This window comes from Mus pahari, chromosome 13 (genome assembly GCF_900095145.1).
Source record: "Mus pahari chromosome 13, PAHARI_EIJ_v1.1, whole genome shotgun sequence".
In the NCBI taxonomy this organism is placed as follows: Eukaryota; Metazoa; Chordata; class Mammalia; order Rodentia; family Muridae; genus Mus; species Mus pahari.
In genome coordinates, this window is record NC_034602.1 from 49469710 (window position 1) to 49482603 (window position 12894).

The following is a 12894-nucleotide window of genomic DNA, read 5'->3' on the forward strand; positions in this document are numbered from 1 at the left end:
GGGTATTCTAAGTTTCTGGGCTAATATCCGCTTATCAATGAGTGCATATCTAGTGACTTCTTTTGTGACTGGGTTACCTCACTAAGGATGATATCCTCTGTAGAGGGGATGGTTTGATATGTCTCAAACTAAAGAAAAATATCTAACTAAGGTGCTTATTCAACATATCAAAGCAAACATTTACAACCAGGTTCTCCAAGCATCTGGCAGTACCTATTACTAAATCATGATGGCTGGTATAGTCTGTCCCCTACCCCAAACTTTCCAGTCCATGGGTAGGTTTTCCTTCTCCAGGGTTCTCTGATTCCTATATAACCCAACCATTTTAACTACTCTGCCCTTTCTGATCCTTGACAACCACTCTTGGTTACCGCTTTCCTGGCCATTAGCTTCTGGCTTTTCACTCTCCTGTCTCCTTACCTGTCATGGCCCAATCTGCTGGCCATGTTTTATCTATGACTTTCTTCCCCTGTTTAAACTCTTCATGTGTCTCTGCCTGCTATCTCCCTTATAATTATAATAAAAACCTCTACCTCTTATCTTTGTAGAAACTTTATATCAAAGGCCTCAACAATCACTCAATTAAACTCTACTATGTAGATGAACACACGTATAACTATGGAGTTAGGTATATCCTCCTGGACAGAACTCTCCTAAACTCACTTTCAAGGTCAGTTCTGGGCCCAGGAAGACACAGATCCATTCACTTGATTTAAAGGCTTTGCCAGATGTTGGGCACATATAATCTGATTTTGCCATTTGGGCTTCCTCTAGAACTAACTCAAAAGGTAGAAGTAAAGATGAATTTCAGAGAGTTCACATGCAAGCCCCAGTGCCTTTTGAACCCATTGTTGGTAATAATGCCTATTTTTTCACTATATTGTCTTAACCAACTGAGGTTTGGCCAACATCAGAAGCAACACTTTTACAAAGCCATGAATACCAGGAGGCCAGAAGCATTATGAGATAACATAGAAGCTATCTGCCAAGCACAGAACCTCTTTCTTGATGGAGATTCCTGCACAATAGTGATGTGATATGCTCAAATCAAAACCAGCAATTTTTTCATTAAGTATATGGTGATAATAACCTGACTGATCAAAACCTTAGGGCTATTCAATAGATAAAAGAAAATACATAGATATGAAAAGTTAAGAGCTTGGTATAAATATGACTTAACTATGCTAATATTTTCCAAAGTAGATAGATTATGACTAGCCCATTTTGATTAGATCATATTTTTTTCTTCATCTTCTGCTTCATTATACTACATATCAATTCTGAATTATTCATTTTCATCTTATACCCATAGATATGCAAACAACGACCCAAAGCAGTCAATGAACAAGGAAAGAAAACTGATATTTATGAAGCATAAGGCATGCATTGCTTGCTATATTGGAAACTTTACATACATGGTCTCATTAAATCCTCACAATAACTCTTCTAGAGGGTAGCTCTTCTGTTCCACACTTTTAAGAAAAAAGTCTAGCTTATGGTCAGACAGTACTTTTAATTTTCCTTTCACTTGTCTATGAAAGCATGTCCACAGTGGTGCCTTTCATTCTGTCCTATCCAGAGAGTAAAAACATCTGTAACTAGTCTTATCCAGCTTACCCCTCCAAGAAATACTATAAATAAAGAAAACCTGTAGCTTTTTCTTACTGTAAATATAATACTGTTTAATATACTACAGCACATTGATTCATAATCTACTATATCTTGGCTACCCTATATATCATATCACTTGATTTGTATTAATGTCTTAGTTCCCCAGGCTAGATGAAGATGCTTCCAAATTAAAATAAACTAGTTAGTTTTTCCTAATTGTTTTTGTTGTCTGTATGACGTAGATGTATATGTGTATTTACATGTGTGGGAGTGAACCTCTATTGGGTATGCATATTTATGTGTGTATATTCCTGCAAAGGCCTGAAGTTGATATACAATATCTGCTTTCATTCTTCTATTTTATTTATTAAGGCAAGTTTTCTCTGAGTCTTGGATTGTCAACTTCAGATAGTCTAGATAGCCACTGGCCCCAGAGGTCCCCTGCCTTGGACTCCTAAGATTATAAGCAGCTGCCATGGCTGCCTTGCTTTGGTGTGGGTTCTGGGAATCTGAGCTCTAGTTCTCACATTTTTTTGGCAAGCACTTTGTCCACTGAGCATTTCATAAAATAGGAAACAAGGGCTGTTGAGATGTTTGCTATTGAGAGCTTCTTGCTTTTCAGAGGACCTGAGTTCAGCTTCTTGTACTCACCTTAGGTAGCTCAAATCTTCTTGTACCAGCGCCAGGAGATCCATCACCTTTCTCTGGCCCCTGAAGGTACCAGCACATACATGGAACACACACACACACACACACACACACACACACTGCATATAGATCTAGGTTCCTTCTTCACTACCCAGCTTAAGCTTTTACCTTAGATTTCCACAAAATATTTCCACCATATGTACTCCTGTGCATAGACACAGTTAAATCAATCATGAGTAACTAACTGGAGAGTAGTCTGTTCGGCAACCATAAATGAATTCCAATGATCTGATACATTCTGAATTTTCTTTAGGCCACTTTTCTTTATAATTGCCTTCACAGTCACTTTTACTAACTACAAAAGACTCAAAATAAAATAAGATCTTTGAACTTATTATTTGAATAAATGTAATATTCTCCAGCTCTGTCAGACATTTAATTCACATAAAGAAGTTCTGAATGCCATTTGACCATTTCAAGGGATGAAAGAAATAGTTACAAAAATATCTCAAGTACGCTGATGAGGGAATCCAATGATGCTCAGAGAAATTGCAGTATCATAGGAATAATTGTACAGCCTTTTAAAGTGACAAATGTGAAGATGGTTGTACTTATTAGATAGTCGGCTCTAATTGATCAGTTTTCATAATGTCTTCAGTAATTTTATATCATAGCCATACTCTGCATGAGTAGGATTCTTCATAAGATAAACCATGAATATTTTCATACCAAATTAATTAAATTTGTAATTTATATGTTATTATGCCCAATACTAATTGTTGTAAGATCAAGGGAATAAGACAGCAAGGAATGCAAAGTTGTTTGTGTAAGGTGGATCTGGAAAGAGTTGGAAGAAGTAACAAACAAGAGCAACTGCATTGTATGAAATTCTCAAAGCACTAATAAAAATATTTCTAAGACACAATAGGAGATGCAGAGATGACTTATCTCACTTCCAGAATGGAAGGAAATGTCTACTTCCAGATTCTCGTGCTTATTGTTGCTATCTAGAGATGCAATAGGTAAATAAGTTAGATTCAAGATGGATTTTATGCTTGAAATTTGCTAATAACCAGTCATGTGGCCAATCCTAAGGATTGCCACAATTGCTTTGAAAATAAATTACTAAGAAAACAATCCACTGAGAAGTAGATACAAATTTTCATTCTTCTTTTGAACAGTTGCTGAACAATATTGTGTATTAATTAATATAAGAGAAATTGAAGTTGAAAGTATATAGTTAGTTAACTGAGATGGGGGTCTGTGGAGGAAATGACTTTACTTTCATGGATTTTTATTTCCCTCCCACAAAGTTCACATACTAATTATGCTGTATTAATCTAATATTTGCGAGTAATTTGTATCTATTCATCTACAAATCTCCACGAGCAATTATTGAAATAAAGATTTACTTCATGCTTGAAGGATACTTGCTGCAAATGCCATAGCATGCCAAAAGGCTGGCTTTACCCCAAACCATTAGGTACATCTCTGTGGTCTACCTATTAGCTACACACTGTGGGTTTCATCAAGTTCTGACTCACATATATTTATACGTGTGGGGATGATATCATGGGTCCAATTAACTGTTGCATAGTGTTCCTATATATTTTGTCTAACAGTATTCTGAGATTGACCTTGGTGTAATATTAGAATAATAACAGTATTTGAATACATAGACTAAGCACAGAAAATTGCCTTCTCCAATGGTGGCTCCCAAACGGATCAATTGTAATTTTGAATAGAATGAGAGGTTTTTGTTTGTTTATTTGTCTTGTACAATGGAGAATACAAAAGGATATTAACAATGATGCATGAAACATGCAGAATTATATATCATGACCTAAGTTATTTCATTACTTTTAAAATATTTTATTAATGCTTTAATCACTTCATTAATCATTACTTTGCTCTAATTCACTACTATCTTATTTACTCTCTTGCCCAACTCCTCCAGACCCACCTTGCCTCAGAGAGGGAGGTTCAATAGTGTTTTATTCTGTCCTTTGAACATGATGAGAGCACCATTTCTCCTTGGCTCTCAAGCCTGACAGATTTCAGACAGGAATTTAACAACAGTGTCTCTTCTGGTCTCTAACATTGCTTCCTGGATTGCCAGCTTGCTAAATACACATTTCTGAGGAGCCCCAGGAAATCCAGTTACATCAGTTAGAAAGGAAACTGGGGTTTGGAGTGGCTCATTTGTTAAGAGCACTGGTTGCTCTTCCAAAGGTCCTGAGTTCAGTTACCAGTAACCACAATAACCATCTATAATGGGATACAATGCCTTCTTCTGGCATGTTGGTGTACATGATTGAGAACACTCAAATCACAAATAAATAAGTCTTGAAAAAAAACAGCAAATCAGCAAAATTCAAACAAACAAACAAACAAACAAACAGAAACCCCAGAAAACCAGGGGTCTGCATAGTGAGACCCTGTGTCTGTGTAATGAACAAACAAATAAATCTGGAGAGAAAGAGAGAGAGAGAGAGAGAGAGAGAGAGAGAGAGAGAGAGAGAGAGAGAGAGAGAGAGAAGCAAAGATGCTGAAACTGTTCTGGTTCCTAAATGTTTTTACCAAGGAAACACATATCATTTTTGCTTATATGTTTTTGGCCTACTGATTCATGTGGCCATCCTGACTTCTAGATTTTCTGGTAGTATATTCTCTCCTGTGCTGGAGTGTAGACACCTATGTGCTTTAGTCAATAATTAACAGTGATAAACAGTGTTTTGGGCCACTAATGAATATAACCCTTGTTACTTTCAGTAGAGTACATTTTCTGTATATTGCTTATCTGCCCCTTAGGCTCAGTAGTCTAAAGAGCGAGAAATAGTACTAAAGTATATTCACATAAATCTTAATCCAAAAGGTTATTTTATTTAATAATTTTATACATACTAATAGCTTACACTCCTAGGGCATAAGTATCCAATCAATTATTTGTATTATGTCACAGGTGATGGTACTCACCTGTAATTTCCTCAATAAAGAGACTAAGGAGGGAGAATCATGAGTCCCACACCAGCCTGGGCTACATAAGGAGACTCTGCCTTCAGCCCTTCCCCTTTCCCCTATTTCCACAATTACTAATTACAATTGCTTCAGTCACTATCATATGATTTGTAATGGTTGTCATACTGTTGTTTTTTTTTTTTAAAGATCTTCTTATGGATAAAAAGTAGAACAAAGGCCTTAAAGAGGTTCTCATTCTGAGAATAAAGGGAAACCAAGAGAATTCATCCTAATGCTACTCCTGTGAACTGTTCACAAAGATAAAACACATGTAGGGAAGAAACCACTAGTGGGGTTTTTCATAACTATTGATCATGTGTCACCTCTGGAAACAACACTCCTAACACTGAAGGGTTCCTTCCAAACATTTAAAGTTAAATGTGTTGCCTTTAAAAGAAAAAAGAACAAATGAGACATTTGCTTTTATCTGGGAAGCAGGTCTATTTTTAAAAAGCTGTAACCAAAACCAACCGTAGCCCAAAGAACTCTGAGCACAGCTGCTTAGAATTAGTTGTTTTTATAACAGAATTTTACTAGAAAAATAAAAGCCCACAAGATTAATTAAATAAGGTTATATGCACAAGAACAATGGTCTGAGGGTCCACATATGGGTAAAGCTTTATACACTAATTATGTTAGTCTTCCATCACCATGGGAGTTGTTTACGATAAACCAGTGCAAAGTTTTCATATCTAAAAGATCAAAATTGAATCTCCTGGTCCAAACCACTTAGTAGCTATAATGCCTCGACATCTTTAAGTTCTTAGGTTTCAACATCCTCTTCTACCCAATGTAATAAACAATGTTCATAATCGAATAACTTTGAAAATTGCTATCTGATAATCTTCGAAGATTAAATGTTTGCCATATAGAGTGTGTTAAGACTAGTGTCTGGCACAAAAATGAACCATGATATGCTAATGCTTTTTTGTTATTAAATCTAGTACTGTTGTTCAAAATTCATGAAATGAAAAAACAGAACAGTCAAGTTCTAAGAATCTATTGCTCAGCAATAACACTTTCCAAAATGCATTGCCTATATAACTAGTCTAGGTCTCACCCTGGTGTTAAAGGGTCAGGGACTTGGACCAGGTCCGGGCATGCAATGTGTTGGCTCCCATAATCTCAATTGACAGATGGTATTCAGTTGGCAGAAGGACTAGTCTAGAGGGTCCAAAATGGCCTGTCTCCTAGCTGACTTAAAGGATATGAGAGGAGGATGGAAACTTCCCTAATTAAGGGGAAGGGATACATTAAAGTTGAATTTTTGGGAGTATATTTTATTGTGAGGGGCAAAAAGTGCACTTAAAACTCTGCAGCTATAGATTCCCAAGTGTTATCAGCTTGAAGTAGAGCTTTATGCATTCCATGCTTCCTAAGCCCTTTAACATAGTGCTGGTGCTCAGAAGGTCATTAGGCTTGGTAATAAGTTGTTCCTGTATTCAAGAAAGAAAGGTCTTGTGGGGGCATTAGCACACTGTAACTTCTATTGTTTTATATTGGTAAAACCAGTCTTCCTTTGTTAAAGGGGATAAAGCAGAGAATGGACGGAGAGGCACAGGCATGACTATCTGTATACATCATATGTGTCCTGTATATTTTCTGTATAATGGTGACTGCAGGAATTGCGGGGGGGGGGGGTATTCAAGACAGGGCTTCTCTGTATACCCCTGGATGTAGACCAGGCTGGCCTAGAACTCACAGAGATCCAACTGCCTCTGCCCCCTGAGTGCTGGGATTAAAGGCGTGTGCCAGCTTGCCTGATTTGCAGGATTCTTTTTTTATTTTTAAGACACATGTTTTCAAAAACTGGGATTTTCATTGTTTATCTGCAACCTTCCTAAACAATTACAAAAAAAGGAGAGAGAATCTTTCCTGGTAAGTATTGTCAAAGAGAACATTTTTCTTTTAGCTTCTTAGGTTTGATTTTTTTTTTTTTTTTTTTTTTTTTGATGGTGTAAAAGGAACTGACAAAAGGCCGATTAGCAGAAAATACAAAACAAATTTAATTTCCAACATATGCACAGGCTTTGACAGAGAAACCCTAGGAGTCAGCTGGCAGCAGGTGGGGCTTCTATACCATCTTAATAGTGGGTATGGGGGGGGCAAAAATGTACTTCTGGAAGATCAAAAGACTTAGAGGAATAAATGGAAGAGACAATACTTTTATAACAGTACCCGTGCATCTTATCCAGGTGCTAACTGCCTACTGAATGCCTACTTCTCCACTTCTTCCATGAGACTTACACATCCCTACTTAAGGGGAAGGGATGCATGAGAGTTGAATTACTTGGGATCTATTTTATTGTAAGGAACAAAAAGTGCACTTAAAACTCTGCAGCTTTGAATTCCCAAAGTGTCATCAGCTGGAAGTAGATCTTCATGCTTCTCATATTTCCTTAGCCTTTTTAACATTCTCTCTCTCTCTCTCTCTTCTCTCTCTCTCTCTCTCTCTCTCTCTTCTCTCTCTCTCTCTCCTTCCCCTTCCCTCTCTCCCTCCTCTTCTCCCTCTCCCCTTTCCTCTCTCTCTCCATCCAGAATTTTGCATGTCTTTGTCTGGTTTCTGGGTCTGGACTTTAAACATTGATTCTGCTCTACCTCCCCCACTTTCAAGAACATAGCATAACACATCCCAGCAGGGCACTACACATTCTATGCCTCTATAGTTTCTAAGCTCACAAAGTTGATGCTGGGGAAATTCTTAAAAGCTGTTACACTATGGTGTTCAACGTCACTTAACCGTGAACAAAAGCAAATGTGAATCCACAGTAGCACAGCTTAACATATTCAATCCATATATATTTCTCTATCAACTCTACCATTTGCAGGATCCTTTAAAAAGTGACCTAAAACGCAGGTGGCATTTTAAGCACCGTTTAAACCATAGGTGTGACAAAGAGGAACCTGGATTGGAAGGAATTTTAGTTCCTAATCTCCTGTAACTGAAATTCTTACTCTTACAAGTATCAAAGTACTTGACTATGAAGCACCCCTTCCCCAGTGCTGCTTGAAAATCTTGAGGATGCTGGTGCAAATGAGAACTACTCAGTATCACAAGCTTGGGAGTAATTCAGGATGGATGGAACAAGGATCGTGACGTCTAAGGAGAATATTTTGGGCAAGTGGAAGGCACACTGGCTTATAGAACTTTGAAAAATCATGATTTTATAAGAGAAAATAAGCTGGAGATGAGAGCACTACCTAACATTAGAAGATACATTTTCAAGTTCACTGTATTTTGCCCTCATCTCTGGTATTTTTAAAAGAAGGTTAGGAACAATGCTTTCTCTTTGTTGGATGAAAAGACAAGCTTTATAGCATGGGAAAGGCAGAGGTGGGCTCGACCTTTTGCCCTGCAAATAGAGGGATATGGTAAAGCTATATCTAACATCTGGAGGAAGAAGCAGAGAAACCCTCAGGAGAAGAAAAGGGAACCTAACTTCAGTGCTGAATTTGGAGGCACATTGACGACCAGAGAAACGATTACTGACCAAAGACTATTATTAACCATTGCTATCACTTACTTATAGAAAAAATAAACACCTAATATTTTCTTCAGTAATCAAACTGAATTCTCACATTTGCATTTTATAAGGCTGCGTAACAGTTATAACACTATAGGCACAATTTCTGCTCTTTTCCTCAGTCAGTAGGAGACAATACTAAGAATTTGCTACACAGACAAAACAGGAAATCAATGACAGAACCACAAATATAAAGACTTCTTTTTATACTCGCATCCCACTGTCACTTGACAATACTTTATTTAAAGCCTTGTTCAGGGTGTTAAACTCTTTAGCATTTCCAAGTAAGAGAAATAGCTTAACAATGCCAATGTAAGAAGCCATCAGGTGTGTGTGTCAGCACTTTTATGGAAAAAATTATCTTGCAAATAGGACTGTGTGTCTACTCATCACTGAATAGGATACCTGAGGTTTTGTATGGTTCTACAGATGAAACCTGTGATGTCAATCTTCATAAAATCTTTATAATCCACTTTACTTGGAAGGATTCCTTAGATGAGCACTGAAACAAGCAGCTAAAATATAGTGCTGGTTTCCAAAGAACATGTCTGTCTGAAACTCATTGATGATCCCTGGATATTGGTTCTAGTGAGATTAGTAAACAGCTTTACTTACAGAGAGGTAAGCTATTTAGTTCAGCCACCTCCTCAATTCCCCTTCCACTCAAGTGGCCCAAAGCTAAAACAGAGATTCATCCTGCCTGCAGGGGACCCAGAACTGGTAGCCTAGCTTAAGACTAGAGCTCAAGTCAATGAACAGTCTCAACGATAATCGCTGGAAATTTCACTATTGCTAAAGTAACCAATTATTGTCTTAAACAATTCTGACTCAAGCAATGTGGGAAATTAATATAAGGAATGGAGTTAGCATTTTACAGGTAATTCGTAGTTTTCAATGGTTTCTTGTACAAGCATGGTCATTTGTTTTAATGCAACCTTTACTTGGGTTATTTTAATGCGATCCTCCCCCCCCCGAGATTTTTCATATATATATATATATATATATATATATGTGTGTGTGTGTGTGTGTGTGTGGTAATTGCTTACAGTTATGTCTGATGTATTCTACATCTATAATGAAGAGATAGTACATGTCTCCAGTCCATCTTGTGGATTGCACTGGCACATTCAAATTTGCCATAGTGATTGACAAGTAATAGCTTCAAGTAACGCTCAGTAGAAGGCACTGCTTTTAAACTACCTAAAGTCTTTCCCCAAACGCTTGCCTAAATTTGGCAAAATCCCTTTTGCTTTCCATACTTCAGATTGTTGAGAATGTGTGAAAAAACAATAAACTTGAAATATCCCATAAATTGTTGTAAATTAGGCACAGTGTCTCTCTTAGTGTAATTAGTTGGACCTTTTAAAATGTGACGCATAAGTTGGAAACCTGTGTAGATCGAATATTTTGGCAAATTAAAACGGTATAAATGGAAAAATAACCAACCATAAATCTTTGCCAATTTTAAAGCAGAAATCTTTTCTATCAAGTTCCTTGAATTATTTTAAAAACATTATAATGAAATCTAAAAATCACATAGTTTATGAGTTAATGTTATATAACTAAATTTTTATCTGCAAGGATTTATTTTTTTTAACCTTTGAAAGCATGGTATCACACTGGTCTTGTTTCTGTGTTTTACAGTTAGCCAATAGACTGTAAGAATCAGTTTTGTGCAGCATCTAACTTGAGTTCTTTTACTTCTGAAATATATAGCTTACATACAAGATTTAAATAGCACAGAAGATGTTATTTCTTGGCTAGAGACCAATTAAGTAACCACTGATGGAAGCAGTTGCTACCTGCCTAAAAGGAAGTCTGTGGTTTCCTTATTTAAACTGCTGAGTTTTAATGTCCATCAAAAGGCTGTTATCGCAATGAATTATTCAGCCATTTCAGTCTCCCACACTTTAGTACTACAACCATGGATTTCAAGCTGAAAAAAAAAAAAGTAGCCAAAAGTCTCTACCCAAGAACTCGAATCGGTTTTTTTCTGTTTGTTTGTTTGTCGCTTTTGTTTTTTGGTTCTAGACATGTACAGATTGTTATGTCTGGTGTTTAAAAGAATATGCTTAATGGGTAAGTATTTATAAATACTGAGAAGGAAGACTGAGATATTAAATTTACCGAAAGTAGTTAGGGCAATCGCTGGTGACGTCCGCACAGCCAGCAGCGCCTATAGAAGAGGGCCTGGAAGAAAATCTTTCCTTAAAGATGAAAGGTCACTGCGTTTGGAGATGTCGGGTGTCATTTCCTCTGTTTGTCCCTTGGTGGAGTTCTTGAGTCACTTTCTCTCTTTCCCGTGTACTTACTGCTTTATATTTCTCTCCAGGACTGGTTAGCATGTTTACTGTATTTAACCTTTTTCTCGCATTCTGGTGAATAACAGAGCGTCTATTATAAATGAAAGACTCCGACCCTGAAACCCTGCCGCTGGCACTTGCTTCTTAGCCTTACCGAAAACTTTGTTGTTCTTACTTTTTTGCCAGTCTTCCTTTTTAAAAGGCTTAAGCCACTTAAGGGACCCCAAATACTATCCCCGCCACCCCGCTCTGTCACCAACGTTCTTAGCTGAAAAAGTACTTGAATTGTTAAGTTTGGAGGACAATGTTTGGCAAAGAAAAGCAATGCGCATTTTTTTGACATATATTAGCATCGGATATCTGGATTTTAATTTCTCTCTCTCTCTCTCTCTCTCTCTCTCTCTCTCTCTTGTCTGCTTTATTTTACATGTCTGCTTATCACGGTTTATTTCCTTTTAAATATCAAAGAACAGAAGCGTGCATCGTAAACGTTTCAATCTTCCCTGAAAACATTTTGCTCCCTCCAAATGATGACGTCCAGTTACTGATGAAGGCAGTCTTTAGAACACTACTCCTTTTCGGTTTTGTCTGCCAGAGAAGCCGCGGCGGAGGCAGAAGCAACTGCAACCTCTTTAATTTCTTGCAGCCGGTTACACTTTTTGATCCCATTTCCTCGTGAACCTTGCCTCTCAGGTTGAGAAGATAAAAGCAGCCTCGGGTGTGTGAGAGACCGGGTGGGGTCTGTGGGTGGGAGCGAATCCGGATATCACATTCCCCTGGTGATGTCTGCTACTGGGAGGATTAAGTCCCTGGGTTCCATTTAATGAAATTGCTGAGCACTTGTGACACTGGCTCTAAGACTGCGGAAATGGGGCGGGGGGGGGCGAGAAATGGGAGTTAGGGGGTCGGGGAGCGGGGGGGGGGGGGGGGGGAGGGGGACTCCTGCTCGCCTTCATTCACCCTGCACGCCGGCTGGAGGCTGGAGCGATGGTGTCAGCGCCCAGACAGGGGGCGGAAGAGGATTGGGAGCAACGGCCGCCTCAAGGGCGCTAGGAGGGTGTCAACCCCTTTAACCCCCTTTACCCTCTTCCCGCCCGTTCCTTTCTCGTCCACAGGAACTCTGGGGGCCGGGGAGGGGGGCAAAGGAGCTGCCACTTCTTCGCTGCTCTGGCGGAAAGGTCGGAGCTGGCGACTGGTGGGGGAGGGAGCAGAGCAAGGTTTCCCGGCCCAACAGCAGCCTGGCTGCGCTGCTATCCATGCAACACACGTCGGACCCATTTCCCACGCTGGCTTGGCTCCGCGGCAGAGTCGGTGGGGATAAGTGGGGAGGGCGGGAGGAGGTTACCTCCCTCTCTCAGAGGAAACCACTCCAGTGTGAAGGACGCGCTGCACCCCTGTCCCCCAGTCGTCGTGGAGGAAATATAAGCAAACTCTAGGCAAGAGTAGACCACGCAGTCCCTCCCTTCACCCTTGCCAAGAGCGGCGGGAAAATGCTTGAAGAGGCAGAGGAGGGTTATTCAAGTTTATGGTCTGACAAGGGAAGAGGGAGTGCATAATGTCTTTCTGCCCACGCGATTGCCTGAAGTTTGCAAAATTCTAGTAAGGCGACCAGGGGAGTGAGTGCCACACAGCCACGCATCACGCATCGGAATGCACAGCGCAAAACCTCGCAGTGGAGGTGACGTCCCCCTTCCCATTCCAGTCTGGATCGGGAGAAAGCTGGCATTCAGATAAACCTCTATTCTTCCAAATGTGATGGGGGTGGGGGGGACACATCGCGTTACTGCCAC